Here is an 18,252-nt window from a genome sequence, read left to right on the forward strand (position 1 = left end):
GATACAAGGGATTTCATTCCTTTTCCCTAGGCTTTCCCAGATCTACATCAGTTTTGATGTGTGGTTTTGAATTCAAAACTATTTTTCACTCAAAACTAAAATTTCTATGTTTTTATTAAAAAAGAATTGGAGGGGTGCCTGGGTGGCTCAGGGTGGCTCAGTCAGTTGAGCATCTGACTCTTAGTTTCAGCTCAGGTCATGATCTCCCAGTTCGTGGGATCGGGTCCCAAGCTGAGAGTATGGAGCCTGCTTGGGATTCTCTCGCTCCCTCTCTGCCCCTCACCCCCTTATTTATCTATTTAAATAAACATAAAAGAATTGGAAAATGGAAAAAGGTAGGATTCTTTCAGTTGGAAGAAATGGAAACCTACTCAGAATAGCCTGAAGTAGGAAAGAGGAATTTATTGAAGTCCTGGAGGGAAGCTGGCTTAGGTTCTCCTGTTCACTTTGTTAAATGCAAAGCCTGTCTTGTCCAGCTCCATGTTGAAAAATTCCAAGGAAGGACTTTGATTGGCTACCTTTGTCCGTGTCCTTCCCTGAATCAGTCTCTGGTCCAGGGTGATTTGGCTGGCCCTGTGCTTGCTGGTGAGGCAGAAGAGGGGCTTAGAGTCACCAGCCCCATCAGAGCCATTGGAGGAGCTGCTCTCTGTAGGATAGGGGACTTCATTTACTATATGTGGCTCTTTAGAGAGGACTGGGGGAGAGAATGGTGTGTTTAGGGTGTGTTGAGGGTCCTTACTGGTTGATAACCAAGGGAACTAGAGATGTTCTCTGCATCTTCCCTCATCATTCATTTACATGGAAACATATACAACTTGCCTGGAGACTAAACTTTGTGTAGCTATTATACAGAGAGTTTATTAAGTAGGGGTTAGAAAAGACTTATTATTCAATATTATTTTTGGTATGGTTTGCTGTAACACACCTAGAAAGCTGTCAGCAAATGTTTGATAAGTACCATGAGCCATGGACTTCTAGGAAACAGGGAGTCAAAGCTAATAAAATATCACTGTCCTCAAAAAGCCATACGTGCAATGGCCACCAGACAGTTGAGTACTCAAATTCAATCCACCTAGTTTGCTGGGCTTAAAAGAAGCATGTGGGTCAGGCATAGGAGAAGGGGATGATGCTGTTCTCTACCAATTTAAGGATTGGTACTTTCTGAGAGCCAGATATCTTTGGCTTTCATCCTGCCCCCAAGCCAGGAGACACCCCTCTCCCTAAGAAACAAAGAAGATGGAATTTACTGCCACTGCTCAGCTCCTTAAGAGGCACAGGTCATCTAGAGTTTCTTATTAAAATTTCATTCTCCCACTTAAAAAACCATACTGACGTTTTTTGTCTCCCCAATTTCATCTGCCTTGTTCTGAATGCACATACTTCGGCATCCCCTTGAAGTCCTTTTGAAGATATGAAATGTTGAAGATTTTAAAGATATTAAAGATTTTGAAGATATTTAAACATCCAGAATCCTAGTGAAAACTGACAAGTTCAGACCACAAAAGTATACATTCCACAAAAGTGTAAAACTCAAAAAATAATCTGATTAGCAAAGTAAACATGTTTGTGTGGAAAAGTTAGAAAAGAAAGAAAAGTTCAGAAAACTTGAAATCCCCTAACCAAAGTTAATTAGAAGCCTAACATTCTGGGAGATTTCCTTACTGTCCTTTTCTTGAGAGAATATATATATATATATATATATATATATATATATATATATATATATATATATATATATATATTCATTTTAAAATTTACATCCAAGTTAGCATATAGTGCAACAATGATTTCAGGAGTAGATTCCTTAATGCCCCTTACCCATTTCGCCCATCCCTACACACAAAACCCCTCCAGCTACCTTCAGTTTGTTCTCCATATTGAAGAGTCTCTTATGTTTTGTCCTCCTCCCTGTTTTTATATTATTTTTGTTTCCCTTCTCTTGTGTTCATCTGTTCTGTGTCTTAAAGTCCTCATATGAGTGAAGTCATATGTCTTTCTCTAACTTCGCTTAGCATAATACCCTGTAGCTCCATCCACATAGTTGCAAATGGCAAGATTTCATTCTTTTTGATTGCCAAGTAATACTCCATTGTATATATACCACATCTTCCTTATCCATTCATCCATCAATGGACATTTGGGCTGTTCCATACTTTGGCTATTGTTGATAGTGCTGCTATAAACATTGGGGTGCATGTGTCCCTTCGAAACAGCACACCTGTATCCCATGGATAAATACCTAGTAGTGCTATTACTGGGTCATAAGGTAGTTCTATTTTTAATTTTTTCAGGAACATCCATACTGTTTTTCAGAGTGGCTGCACCAGCTTGCATTCCCACCAGCAGTGCAAAAGAGATCCTCTTTCTCTGCATCCTCGCCAACCTCTGTTGTTGCCTGAGTTGTTAATGTTAGCCATTCTGACAGGTGTGAGGTGGTTCCTGAGAATATTTTTAATGTGGTTGAGGTGTGTATGTGTGTGTGTGGTTTGAATCCTGTTTACTCCCTCAGCATCACAACATGCTAATAAAGGTGCCTGATGAGCAGTTTGGATGGTCACCTTACCAATTCTGTGGAGGATCCCATCATTTAGTTAACTGCACTCTTAAGCATTTAGATTGTATATTGTTCTTGGTTTTTAAAAATAATGCTGCATAACTAGCATCCTCACGTTAAGAGGGTATCACACCTCCCTTGCCCTTGTATTTAGGCTTCTTGTGGAACATTCTTAGGACTCAGTGTTTGCCATGAGTTTCAAGGGCTTCCTCCCAAGGGCAGAGTCCAGAGTAGGGTAGACCATGGTGCACACCTAGGCTCTAGCTCTTACCAGTTGTGGGATCATTGTGCCCCTGTTCCCATCTGTAAAGTAGAGCTAATAATACCAACTCATGGAGTAATAGGATAATTATGAGGATTAAATGGGGGGAAATTGTGTGTATGTGTGTGATTTAGCATATTTCCTGGCAAGTAGCCTCATTTATTGAGCATTTTCCATGATTATCTCCAGTTTAGAGTAGTGTTGATATGACCTATGTTTGATAATGTTGAAATTGAATGGGACAATATGCCAGATACAATATGAAAATGACAGAATCAGTGAGGACCATTTGCCAAAACTTCTGAACATATTCTATGAGGCAGAGTACACTGGTTATTTTTTTGTCTGTGGTAACTTTTTTTTTTTTTTTAGTCATGGTTTCTGAAATAAAAATGCCTTGAGTCCAGTTACACTGGAGTCTTTATAAGGTAAGTCCAATTTAAAAATCACTTTTTACAACTGGACATTGTAACTGGACATTTGTTTTTGGTGTGGGTCCATCTTGACTGGCTGGTGCCAGTTAAGAACTGAAATTACTGGGCTCCTTGGCATTTACATGGGATTGTGCCCTCCCTCAAAGGACCTCTGTGGGCCTTTATTCCTTTGTGGTTAAGGTAAACTGCTGTTTGCCATTGCTGACTTAAAACTTCAAAACAGGGTGACCCCAATCTTTTGAGTCAGCCTCATAGGACACACATTGGGTGCCAAAACCCCACTCAAGGGTACAGAGTATGTAAGTTAGGGTTTTTCTGGTCGCACATGACAGAAGAACAGACCTGAGAAGTTAAGAACTGGTACAAAGGTAAGAGAAAGGTACATTTCTCAGCTTCCCTTTCTTCTATATATGGCTACAAATTCAATGGGACATAAATAGCGTCACGTGGCAGCTGCTGGGAACTTCCCTTAGCGGAAGGCTACCTCCCCTTTGTCCCTTTTCTTCCTTGTGCTCTCCTCTAGCTGCTTGGAATCTAGCTGTAATGGGTGGCATCTGAGCCATGACAACAAGGACAACATGTATGTACATAGTGAACACTGTGAGATTTAGCTATTATTTCTGCTGTTGTGTTACTCCACCCTAATCTAAAGACACAATCTTTTGGGCTTTCAGAAACATCTGCCTGGAGTTTAGCTTGATTGTCTCATCTTGTTACCCACTAGGGCAGCTTAATAAGTGTTAGCAACATTCACAGATATGTTAGAGCTTCTTGTCATTCATGCTGGGTACAGTGCTCAGTAATGGGAACACAGCAGTGAATAAGACACGGTCCCATGATTTAGAAGCTTAATAATGACCCATGCTAGTAAGAGTGGGGATACATATTGGTAGGAGTGTGAATTTGTACAACCTTTTGGAAGAGCAATGTGGCACTGTCAATGGTAAACATATATATGCCTACTATAGGAACCAAGACAGTATGGTGTTACTGAAAGGACAGACAAAATAACAGAATAGAGACTAGATATAGACTCATACATTTGTCACTGTAGCATAAAAAAAGACCACACACTCACATATGTAAATATATATCTTTGATACACTTGTATTGACAAAATAACTCTTGATACAAAGCAGTACAAGGAGAGGTACCTGGGTGGCTCAGTTGGTTAAGCATTCAGCTTCAGCTCAGGTCATGATCTCATGGTTCATGAGTTCAAGCCCCGCATCTGGCTCTCTGCTGTCAGCATGGAAGATCCTCTGTCTCCCTCTCTGTCTGCCTGCCCCTCCCCCACTTGCACATGCATGCTGTCTCTCAAAAAATGAGTAAACATTAAAAGAAGACAAAGCAATACAATGGGAAAGAAAAGTCTCTTCAACAAATGGTACAGACCTAAAATGTGAGCTAAACTATAAATCTTCTAGAAGAAAACATAAGAGAACATCTTTGCCACTTTGAGGTAGATAAATATTTCTTAGGACAGAAAGGCACAAATCATAAAAGAAAAAATTGATAAATTGAACCATATCAAAATAAAAACTTCTGTTTTTTAAAGAACACCATTAAGAAATGAAAAAGCAAGGCTCAGAGAGAGAGAAGACATTCTCAGAACATAAATCTCATAAAGGACTTGTATCAAGAATATATAAAGAACTTTAAAATGTCAGTAACAAGACAAACAACCCTATTAAAAACCAAAGGAAAGACTTGAACAGACATTTAACAAAAGGAAATATACAAATGGCCAATAAGCACATGGAAAAATGTTCAATATCATCGGTGCTCAAAAGGAATGCAAATTAAAAGTACTAAGATACCACTGGAATGGCTAAAATGAAAAAGAATGACAGTATCAAATGTCAGGGAGGTGGAGTGATCAAAATCTTGATCATGGGAGTGAAAAATAATCCAATCACTTTGGAAAACTGGTAGCTTCCTAACAAAGTTAAACCTACATCTACTCTATGACCCAGGAATGCCACTCCTAGATGGGAATTCATCCAAGAGAAATAAAAACACATGTCCTCGAAAGCGTATGAAAAGGCTTTGTTTGGGATTCTCCTCCCTACACTGTGGCCTAAAACCTTTTGCTAGGCAGAAAGCTGGGGCACCCTGCAGCTTGCTCCATTTGTTTCTCATCTCCCAACACTATCTTGTGCTGCCTATTGTTTAATGCCTCGCCTATTGTTTTGTAGGGTTTTTTTTCTCCAATTTTTTAGTTGATTAAGGTAGTCAGGTAAGTCCAGTCGCTGTTACTACATCATGGCCTGGAACAAAGTCCTGTTCCATGTCTTCATAGAGCTGTGGGTTACACCACTGTATTCATTTGTCAAAACATATAGAACGGTCCACTTATGACCTGTGTATTCCACTGTATGTAAATTATAACCCAACAGACTTAATTGGGGCAGGGGGAATGCATATGTTCCTTGATCTAAAAATTCTACCTGTAGGAATGTATCCTAGAACATTTCCCACATGTGAAAGATACATGTACAGGGATGTTCTAGGCAGCATTGTTGGCCATAGCAAAAGGGGTGGGAAGACATAAGTATCCATTAATAATGAATTGGTGTATCTCTTCAAAGGAATACCATGTAACTGTTAAACCAGTTTAACTGTTAAACCTCTATATCTACTGACATGAAAAGTCATTCAAGATACACTATTTTTTTTTTTTTTTAGACTGAGAGCACGAGCAGGGGAGGGGTAGAGGGAGAGAGAGAATCCCAAGCAGGCTCCGCGCTCAATGCAGAGGCTGATGCAAGGCTTGATCCTACACCCCTGAGCTGAAATCAAGAGTCAGACAGACGTTCAACTGACTGAGCCACCCAGGTACCTCAAGATACACTATTAACTAGGATTAGCAATTGCACTTGCCACATGTGATGGACATCTGCAGTATTGTCTGATCAGACTCACCCCATCTATTTCCTGGGAATATTCTTCCCTCCCCCAAGTAAGGGAGCTGATCTTAGGTAAACCTGCCAAACCCTTGGTCTTTGGATGGGCAGTAAGTCCATTCCCAGGATTTTCTAACTTGAAACAGAGTCTAACTCTCCAAAAAACTGAAATTATTAAAACAAATAAATAAAAACAAAAACAACCCATGAAACTCGAACTCCAAAGGCAACCTGGATCTTGTTTCATGGAGGAAAAGGGATTTTCAGCCAAACTGACATTTGTAGAAAACCAGAGATGAGAGTCTATGGCCCAAAAGCTTAGCAATATCCCTGAACTTCTGATTTCTTATATTTTAAGGGTCAGTAAACCCTCCCTTTTGTCAAAATTAGCTGGAGTTGTTTCTACTACTTTCAGACAAACTACATCTCAGTATATACAGAGGGATTATATATATGTGGACTATAGATGCTCAAACTACTCAGCCTGATTTTTAGCAAAGAGAGCTGGGAGAAGGAAATGGTGTGACTAAAGCCATCCACAACTGTTGCCACTTTTGTCGGAAGTGAAGCTGGGTCTGGTTTCGGCTGTTTAAAAGTAGATTGTGTGGAATTTTTTTTATTATTGAAGTATAGTTGACATACCATATTATGAGTTTCAGATGTTCAACAGTGATTTGACAGTTCTATACATTACGCATTGCTCACTGCAATCAACATAGTTATCAGTTACTATTTGTAGTTACCAGTAACACATAAAGTTATTATAATATTATTAATGATATTCCCTATGCAGTACTTTTCATCCTCATGATTTATTTAATTTATAACTGGAAGTTTATGCTTCTTAATCCCTTCACCTATTTCACTTATCCCCCTATCCTCTCTCCTCTGACAACACCAGTTTGTTCTCTGCATATGAGTCTATTTCTGCTTTTTGTTTGTTCATTTGTTCTGTTTTTTTAGATTCCACATATAAGTGAAATCATATGGTATTTGTCTTTCTCTGTCTTAGTTCACTTAGCATAATACCCTCTTGGTCCATCTATGTTTTTGTGAATGGTAAGATCTCATCGTTTACTGTGGCTGAGTGATATTCCATTATATATATATATATATTCCATATATGTGATATTCCACATATACACATGCACACACACAGTAAAACCTTGGTTTGCAAGCATAATTCTTTCTGGAAACATGTTGTAATCCAAAGCATTTGTATATCAAAGCGAATTTCAAGAACCATTGGCTCAGTTGTGATCATGTGATGGTCAGCATCATGTACTATTCATATTCCAAGACATAGCTCATTTATCAAGTTAAAATTTATTAGAAATATTTGCTTGTCTTGCAGAACACTCGCAGAACAAGTTACTAACAATCCATAGTTTTACTGTGTGTGTGTGTGTATGTGTGTGTGTGTGTGTGTGTGTGTGTGTGTGTGTGTGTGTGTATTTATCACATCTTCTTTATCCATTCATATGTGGATGGACACTTAGGTTGCTTCCAAATCTTGGTTGTTGTAAATAATGCTGCAGTAAACATAGGAGTGCATACATCTTTTCAAATTAGTGTTTTTGTTTTCATTGGGTAAATACCCAGAAGTGGAATTACTGGCTTGTATTTTGAGCAGAGAACAGGAACCTACTGGGTAACCTTGAGATAGAACTGTATCTACATAATATCTGTTATGGGAATCAGTCTCCCTCACTTTCTCCCTCACTGTCTCTCTTGATTTCCATCTCTCAGGCTCTGCATCTCTCTTACAGACAAGGGATTTTCCCCTATAATGCTATTATTCTGTCCTAAATACTTAAGGAGAAAATTCTTAAGAAGTCTGAAGCATCATTACACTGCTAAAAAGTTGCAAGTCTTTATTTGTCTTTACAGCATTGCTGTATCCATCAGATTTAGTATTTAATTGCTTAATGTAATCAGTGTGTTTCTGAGGGGGGAAAATGTGTAAACCAAAGAATTTTTCTTTTTTTTTTAAATATTTATTTATTTTTGAGAGGGAGGGCAGGGGCAGAGAGAGAGGGAGACAGAATCTGAAGCAGATTGCATGTTGTCATCACTGAGCCTAATGCGGGCTCGAATTCACAAACTGTGAGATCGTGACCTGAACCGAAGTTGAATGCTTAACCACCAGAGCCACCCAGGCACCCCAGAATTTTTCATTAAAAAAAAATTTTTTTTAATGTTTATTTAATTTTGAGAGAGACACAGTACAAGCAGGGGAGGGACAGAGAGAGAGGGAGACACAGAATCTGAAGCAGGCTCCAGGCTCCAAGCTGTCAGCACCGAGCCTGACACGGGGTTCGAACCCACAAACTGTGAGATCATGACCTGAGCCAAAGTCAGATGCTCAACCAAATGAGCCACCCAGGCACCCCAGAATTTTTCATTTTTAAAAATTGTTTCTTTTAAATAATAGATGTTGTGTTTATCATAAAAAATTAGAAGACACAGATAAGAAAAAAGAAGAGAAAATCATTCATGACAGTATGACTATAATCTGGGTAGTGCAGAATGCAAAGGGCTTAGTGGACATTTTGTTAAGTGTGATAATGGCATTGTAAACACACAAGAAATGTCCTTTTTAAAGATGCATCTTGGGGCGCCTGGGTGGCTCAGTCAGTTGGAAGTCCAACTTTGGCACAGGTCATGATCTCATTGTTTGTGGGTTCAAGCCCTGTGTCAGGCTCTGTGCTGACAGCTCTGAGACTGGAGCCTGCTTCAGATTTTGTGTCTCCCTCTCCCCCTCCCCCTCCCCACCCCTTCTTTCTCAAAAATAAATAAACGTTAAAAAAATAAAATAAAGGTGCAGGTTGAAGTATGTAGGGATAAAACCCAGTGATATCTGATATTTGCTTTTAGGAGATGGTGGCTCTGTGAACTCACGGTTTGTGAGTTCAAGCCCCACATTGGGCTCTCTGCTGTCAGCACAGAGCCCACTTCAGATCCTCTGTCCCCCCTGCCTCTGCCTCTCCCCTGCGCGCTCTCTCTCTCTCTCTCTCTCTCTCTCAAAAATAAATAAATATTAAAAAGTGGGGCTCCTGGGTGGATCAGTCAGTTAAGCGTCCGACTTCGGCTCAGGACATGATCTCATGGCTCGTGAGTTCGAGCCCTGTGTCGGACTCTGTGCCGACAGCTAGGAGCCTGGAGCCTGCTTTGGATTCCATGTCTCCCTCTCTCTCTGCCCCTAACCCACTCGCATTCTGTCTCTGTCTCTCTCAAAAATAAATAAAAACATTAAAAACATCTTTTTTAAGTAAGATAAAATACCTCAAGAGAAAGTTCATTTTTTAAATATTTTTGAAAGAGAGCACAAGCAAGGGAGGGGCAAGGCAGGGAGACAGAGGTTCCAAATCAGGCTCCAGGCTGACAGCAGAGAGCCTGAATGTGGGGCTTGAACTCATGAGCCATGGGATCATGACTTGAGTAAGAGTCTGACAGTCAACCGACTGAACCACCCAGGCGCCCTGAGAGGTCAGTTTTTAAAAACAAAACAGGTGAAGCAAGGATGGCCAAATATTGATAATGAATTGGGGCAATGGATGTAGAGCAGTTCATTATATAATTCTACTCAGGTGAGTATTTTCATAATAAAAATGTCTTTAAACATATATAAATGTGAAACAGAGAAAACCATTATTTTCAACTTTGTGTACCTCCTGTCAGAACACTTTTGAAAGCACATATTTTTTTAAATAGTACCATATTGAATGCATTTGCTATTATATATTTAACATCATGTCATGAAGCATTCTTTAAAACATTGTGTTTTAACAAGTACATATGATGCATTGAGTGGATGTAACAAAATTTAATGGGGCATATTCGGGTAATTTCTAATTTCTCACAAACATGAATGATCTTTCAGGGAACATTCTTGTATTGAATCTTGTAGCACAGCAATCTTTCCCTAATATAAAGACCTCAACGGGGATTTCCAGATAAAAACCTGTTTAAGCACCAGGGGGAGCTGGTCACCTACAGGATCCCCACAGGCAGTTTTTGTTTTGTTTTGTTTTGTTTTGTTTTAAAGCAAACCCTCACAAAATTAGCAGCCGAGCCCATCTTGAACTTCCTATTTCAGCTTCATAAGATGAAAGTGTCAAACACCTGGCCATACAGCTCCTAAACAGTGTCTGGTACCCAGTAACACTTAACAGATCCCCTGGACATATGCCAGTTATATGACTCTATCAATTTAGAGATCCTGTGCATAGAGGGAGGTGAGATGGGTGGTAGACATTCTTTCTTTATTACTCACTGGACAAGTTTCTTAGCCTACAGATGATTCTTTCTGGTGCATTCCTGTACATCCTCATAAGCCTTGGGGTTATTTTGACATTTTGATTGGCTTTGAGGACCTGATCAGAAGGAAACTGAGGGATGCCTGGCTGGCTCAGTCACTGGAACATGTCACTCTTGATCTCGGGTTTCTGGATTCCAGCCCCACAATGAGTGTAGGGATTGCTTAAAAATAAAATCTAAAAAAAAAAATAAAAAAATAAAAATAAAGGAAACTGAGATGTTTAACAACTGACTTTCCTCAGAGATTGTGGAGATCCTAATTCAGAGTGCCTCAGGTCCAGATGCTGCCTCCAACTCCCATCCCTGAATAGATACACATTGGTCTGTCAGAAAAGGTGCTCTATTGGGGTGCCGGGGTGGCTTAGTCAGTTAAGTGTCTGACTTTGCCTCAGGTCATGATCTCGTGGATCATGAGTTTGATGAGGCCCGCGTCTGGCTCTGTGCTGAGAGCTCAGAACATGTAGCCTGCTTTGGGTTCTGTGTCTTCTTCTGTCTCCCTCTCTCTCTGCCCGTCCCCTGCTGCTCTCTCTCTCTCAAAAAAAATAAATAAACATTAAAAAAAAAAAAGGTACTCTAGGGATGACCTCCCAACATTTCAACTGGTCAAAGATGACAGTGGAGAAGGACAGAAGCACCAAGGCCAAGAGTAGAGGCAACACTACCTCCCTGCCCACCCCCAACAAATGAGGACAACTGATGTTTCTCAAACACATAAAATGCCATCACCTTCCATTCCCAAGCCCTTTCTATATGGACATGCACTGGCATTGTCTGGGTCATGTAATTTAGATGAACATGCCCCCCCGCCCGCACCTGCCCAGGATCACGGTTGGGGATGCAACCCAAGCCCAGCAACCCTGACCCCAGTGACAGGTTTAAGGATGGCATATGTCCCACACAAGCCAACGAGAGCCCCACTCGGGACTTTTGCTCAAATTATGGAGAAAGAATTGTTGCTTTTACAGGGTTACTGACTTGGTTGTATAGCATCAGGTAGAAGAGCAAGTCCTTGAAGTTTGGACTTGAATTAGCATCCCCTCTTCATTACCTATTGGCTATGTAACCTTTATGAAATCCCTTAATATCTCTGAAATGTGTTTTCCTTATCTGTAAACTGGGGCAAGATAATTTTCTACTTTACAGGGTTGATGTGGGTTTCATATGATGTAACACGTGTAAACTATTGGCACATATCAATCATTCCATGAAGTTTGTTGGTTATTATGACACCATCCTCAACCTGGCATATGAAGGCAGCAAGCTTCCATCTTGTTAATCCTGTTAGTCCACAACACTATTCCTCTCTCACCAAATATATGTGTATATTCTTTATCCTTTTATACTGTGTGTGTGTGTGTGTATAGTATCTTAATACTATAAGTATACTGTATATATATATATATATATATATATATATATATATATATATATATAATCTTAATCAGATTGTGACCATACACCTGGGATTTGGGGGGGAAACTCCCAATATCAAGTATTTGATCCTGTTGGCAGAAAACAAGTAGCAGCTTCTGGTCAAAGGAACATACAGTCCCATCCATCATTGATGGGAAAGGACCATTGCTGCTGTTCTGGTCATGTATTTTAGGCCCTGCCAGGAGATAGATTTGTATCAGGCAGGCTTCAGTCAGTTGTCAAATGACAGAAAACCTAACTCAAACTGGGTCTAATCACAAGAACTGAGAGTGAGGAAGGTCTCTTGGGGCAGAACTGGGCAAACTTTTCCTGTATAGGATCAGATAGTAAATATTTTAGGCCTTATAGACTATATGGTCTCTGTTGTGACTAGTCAACCCTGCCATTGTAGCATAAAAGTACCATATAAAATATGAAAAAAAAAATGAGTATGCCTGTGTTCCAATAAAACTTTATTTATAAAAACCTAAAGAGAGGAGATTGAAAGAAAGTAGCCAAAATATAGAAAATGCTATAATATAGAAAAGGCTTATAAGCCTTTAATGCTCCTGACATACTCTGCATTTTGTGTCCTCTTCAAACAAACAAAATAATGTTGACTAGCTGGGCTAGGGATCTAGTCTATGTGGATATAACAAAGGGAGGTTCTTTCTCTCTGTGGATCTACTATATCGGGAGTTCAAATTCAGGACCTTAAAGAAGGGGATACTGAATCCTGGGGAGCCTGTGTGCTGAGATTTTACTTCTTTATAAGCTGATTTCTTTTGTGCCAGCTCTAATTTCTTAGGCAGACACCTGGAGCCATGATTGTCCATGGATCAAGACTCTTGGACTTTCAATGATACAAGATAGTGTATACATATTGTACACAAGATGGGTCTCACTGCTTCTTACGACTGGTGTGTCTTTGTTAATTGCAATCACAAAATGTTTTAGATGTAAGTATGTACTGATCAGTATTAGCAGAATGTTAATCAACCATTATGTACTTATGTTTTGAAGTGTCTTGGTCAGATAAATATGTATACCATTGGCAAAGGCATTCTAAGAACTTTATGTGGACCAGATATTAGTTTGCTGAATCTTGTGTTGAAGAAATGTAGTCATTAGTCTTCTGTGAGTAAATATGAGGAATGACAAGGAAACTCTGTGGACAAACTCTTTGAGACCAAAGCCATTTTAATCATAAGGAGTCAAAGTTTCTAAAGGAGAAGGCATAGCTGGCCAGTGGATTACTGCTTCTCCATCCTTGAAGTATTAGAACTTTGCATCAACATAAGCTGTGACAAGAGCCTAACCTATAGCTACATAGGTTCACCTATAGTTGAATCTCTTCTCTTCGATAGCAAAAAATGAAACATTCAAAGCATAAATTCCTGTAATGGGACCACTACAATGGACATGTCTGGATTATTGGGATACATTGGGAAGATGCAATACTGTCTTTCCTAGGATAATAATTCTGGGTATCTAGCTACTGACTAATGTCTAGGACCAAGCCAGAGAGGACCTAGAACTTAAGGAGCTTTAGCTATAAGACATTCCTGGATCAACATGGTGAGAAAGAGAATGGGATGAAGTGTCACCATGTCTATCATGCCACTGCTACCCATATAGAGTCTTGTTTGTAGAGCCTGCTCGTTAAGAGCATTGGGAACAAGAGATCAACTATGTCTTCAAAGAAAGAGCTCAACCCTCATTTTGCTTTTAGGTGCCTAAGCAAGGCCAAAGCCTTGGAGACTTTAGTCTAGCTGAAATCAATTGCGCATAAGGGAAGCCCAATTCTCAATGATATCAGTATTAGTTCATAAGGCTTGGCACTGAGCCATCTTTAGTTGGGTATTTCACTGAAGGATTATCTATAGTGTCTCAGGAAGTGGCATTCTCAGGCATTCTCCTTGACTGAATCTTGTGACTTCTAAAGTTAAGTAGACCACTTGAAATATAGATCCCCATTTTATGGTTTTGGTTCTACTGTGAGTTACATCATACCTTTCAGGACTGAAAATTGTGCCTTAATAAAGTAAAAATGTAAGTAACCATAATTTGTTTGGCAAGCAAAATATTTCAGCATGAGGTCTTTGGTACTGAAGAGGTTGAGAGACTCATTTTGGTTCTGTCCTCCAAATCTAGTGTTCTAAGAGGGATATATTATTCTCTAGAGTCCTTTTTCAGAGATTTTAAGTCATTATTTCATATCTTCCAGATTAGATTCAGAAGGTCAAGAGGCACTCCTTTCGTTCAATAAGTATTTATTTAAGGGCGCCTGGGTAGCTCAGTCAGTTAAGCATTTGACTCTTGATTTCAGCTCAGGTCATGATCTTACAGTTCGTCAGTTTGAGCACCACATCGGGCTCCGTGCTCATGGTGCAGAGACTGATTCTCTCCCCCATCTCTCTCTACCCTTCCTCTGCTAATGCTCTCTCACTCTCAAAATAAATAAATAAATAAATAAATAAACAAACAAACAAACAAACAAACAAACTTTTTAAAAATAAGTATTTATTTAGGTTTTACTATGAGCCAGCATTCAATGCATTAGAAGCTTAACTTTATAATCGGTGGTTTGTGTACAAATGCACAAAGATGAGCACCTGGGTGGCTCAGTCGGTTAAGCGTCTGACTCTTGATTTCGGCTCAGGTTATCATCTCTTGGTGCATGAGATCAAGCCCCACATCAGGCTCTGTGCTGACAGCATGGAGTCTGCTTGGGACTCTCTCCCCCTCTCTCTCTGCGCCTCTTTCACTTGTGCACACTCTCTAAATAAATAAATAAATGTAAAAAAATACACAAAGACATATTTATGGTGTTATTATCCATATTACTGCTTCCAATAAGACATAATTGGAAGCAATCCAAATATCTATTGTGAAAAGTAATGAGGGAAAATCTCATTTAGAATGAAGTCAAGAGTGGCACCTAAGTGGTACAGTTGGTTAAGTGGCTGACTCTTGATCTCAGCTCAGGTCTAGATCTCAGGGTCCTTGAGTTCAAGCCCCCCTGTTGGGCTCTATGTTGGGTGTGAAGCCTACTTAAAAAAAAAAAAAAAAAAAATGGAGTCAGGAAATCTGAATGGGGACCTCTCATACAGAAACTTTCTGTCACAGCTTACTTCACATTCCTGAGCAAGAGGTTCACATTACTGCCCCCAGCAAGAGTGAGGATTTTCTCCTTGCCCAGCAACAGCCCAGCTAGTGAGAAACTAACCACAACTCAGCCAATGAGAAATCATCACCACCCTAAAGTCTTGCTTTCCTCCAATAGACTTGTTCAAAGCAGCCCCTCCTAGCTTCCTCATTTTCTCTATAAAGTAACATTTTCCTCCTTTATTCTCCAGACTTGCCTATGTTTTGCCATAGCTTGCATGTCCTGAATTGCCATTCTTCTGCTATTTCACAAATAAACTCATTTTAACTGGCTATTTTTAAGGTCAACATTACCAATAGAGAATTGGATGATGGTTCATTCAAACATCAGAACTGTGAGGTCGTTAAAAAGAAGACATAGACCATTATGTATTAGTATGCAAATATAGCAAAGGAATAAAAAGACCAAAGAAAAGTTGTTAAAGAAGTTGTATCCCATTTGCACAAACACACACATGAAAAATGGTAAAAGTGACTGTATCTGAGAAGAGGACTAAAGATGGGACGTTTGGTACTATGTGTATTAAAAAAAAAAGTCTTTTTTTTTTTAAATTAACATTTATTTATTATTGACAGACAGAGAGACACAGAGTGTGAGCAGGGGAGGAGGCAGAGAGAGGGGGAGACACAGAATCTGAAGCAGGCTCCAGGCTCTGAGCTGTCAGCACAGAGCCCGACGCGGGGCTGGAACTCACAAACTGTGAGATCATGACCTGAGCCGAAGTCGGTCGCCTAACCAACTGAGCCACCCAGGCGCCCCCCAAAAAAAGTCTTGAAGAATAAAGACTGATCTGTTTGTATTGATAGTCTCATTAGTATGGTATTTGAGGAAAGCAGTTTATTCATTTTTTCACATCTCATTTTTTAATGATCATGTGCTTCCCTGAAAACATAATTTTTAAATTTTTTTTTAACATTTATTTATTTTTGAGACAGAGAGTGAGCATGAACAGGGGAGGGTCAGAGGAAGAGGGAGGCATAGAATCTGAAACAGGCTCCAGGCTCTGAGCTGTCAGCACAGAGACCGACGCGGGGCTCGAACCCACAGACGCGAGATCATGACCTGAGCCGAAGTTGGACGCTTAACCAACTGAGCCACCCAGGCGCCCCAATAATTTTTAGATCACAAGAGGGGATTAGCTGGTCACACATAGACTGGTAAAATACACCACTAATTGAAGGTCCTCAACCTTCCACTGCTGAAGAGCTTCCTCAGGTCCTTCTCTTTAGCCTGACTCATGGGGGTACTGGCCATAGGTTCACTTTGGCCAGAGATTTAACTGAACTTTCAGAAATTAAAAACAAACAAGAATCATACAACGTTCTCTAGAAGGCTGTGCCAGACTAAGTCTGCTTCAGAATTTTATCAAATCCCTTGCAACTGGAGATGAATTAATCACAAGACTTTTGGAGTAATTATTAGATTACATGTATCTCTTTGTAATCAAACTCCAGCTATTTATATTAATATAAATGTGTTTACTTGACACTGAAAGAACATAAGAATTGCAAAATAGCAAGCCAAAAAAGTCCAGGTTTATAGATCTAACTTACTCTGTATGGACAAAGTAAATGAGTTGGCAAGGAGAGACAAGAAAATGAGTACTATAAGTAGTACTTGAGGAAAAATACACAAGACCTAGTTGATACAATTGTTTTTAAAAAAAAAATTTTAATGTTTATTATTGAGAGACAGAGAGAGATAGAGCATGAGCGGGGGAGGGGCAGAGAGAAAGAGAGAGGGAGACCCAGAATCCGAAGCAGGCTCCAGGCTCCGAGCTGTCAGCACAGAGCTCAAGGTGGGGCTCAAACTCACAAGCTGTGAGATCATGACCTGAGCCAAAAGCGGATGCTTAACCCACTGAGCCACCCAGGTGCCCCTAATTGATACAATTGTTAACTGTAACTTCATGTGGGCTTCCCAAGTAAAATATCAGTTACCAGGCAGTATCTACAATGTCCTTCCTACTCACCAGAACCAGATGACTGTTGTATGCAAAACAGTAGCTACTATACCAAAATAAACACTGAAGGTTTCAACTCCAGTGTTATACATTTTAGTTAAAATTCTTTATACTGCTCAGAAGGACAAGTAACAAAAGAAAAAAAAAAGATAAATTGGGCTTAAAAATTAAGAATCTTTGTGCTTCAAAGGACACTATTAAGAAAGTGAAGACAGCCCATGTAATGGGAAAAAGATTTTGCAAATCAAGTGTCTTAATAAAAGATAAACTGTTGGGGGCACCTGGGTGGCTCAGTCACTTAAGTGTCCGACTTCAGCTCAGGTCATGATCTCACAGTTTGTAGGTTCAAGCCCCGCGTCAGGCTCTGTGCTGATAGCTCAGAACCTGGAGCCTTTGGATTCCTTGTCTCCCTCTCTCTCTCTGTCCCTCCCCTGCTTGTACTCTGCCTCTCTCTCTCTCAAAAGTAAATAAAATAAAACATTAAAAAAATGAAAAAAAAAGATAAACTGTGGTACATCCATACAATAGAATCTTATTCGGCAATTATAAGAAATGAGTTATCAAGCCACAAAAAGATATTGCATGAATCTTAAATGGATATTGCTAAGTGAAATTCAGTCTGGAAAGGTTACAATTGGCTCACTCCAATTATATGAAATTCTGGAAAAGCAAACAGTAAGAAGTGGTTGCCATGGGTTCAGGAGCAGGGAGGGGCAGTTGAATAGGTGAAGCACAGGATTTATTTTAGGGTGGCCACACTATTCCGTTTGACATTGTAATAGTAGATACATGACAATGCATTTATCAAAACACTGAACTTTATAGTACAATGATGTTTAATGTATGCAGATTTAAAAAACTCATCTAGGAGGTGGTGGGGGTTGTTCATAGGATGAAATGCAGAGCACAACAAAACTTAAGTATGTTACAAACATAATAAACAGTCTCCCTGGAGAGGGTGAGGTTGCTGACCTAAGTCACTTTGGAAATGATATCTATAAAATTAAAGGTAGAGGGAACTATTCTTAGTACTCCACGCTAGTTGATAAAGTTGTTTCCCATGTGGGCATGTGTTTATAGTTCTGCTACCACTATACACGTATACTGGAATTCAACAACTAAGCAAATGGTATGCAGATGGTAGGAGCAAGCTTTCTCAATGTTTCACTGAAAGAACACTAGACTGTTTCATTCATGCAAGCAGGTCTGTTAGAAGCAAGTTTTACACATG

This window comes from Panthera leo, chromosome E2, assembly GCF_018350215.1.
Source record: "Panthera leo isolate Ple1 chromosome E2, P.leo_Ple1_pat1.1, whole genome shotgun sequence".
Classification (NCBI taxonomy): domain Eukaryota; kingdom Metazoa; phylum Chordata; class Mammalia; order Carnivora; family Felidae; genus Panthera; species Panthera leo.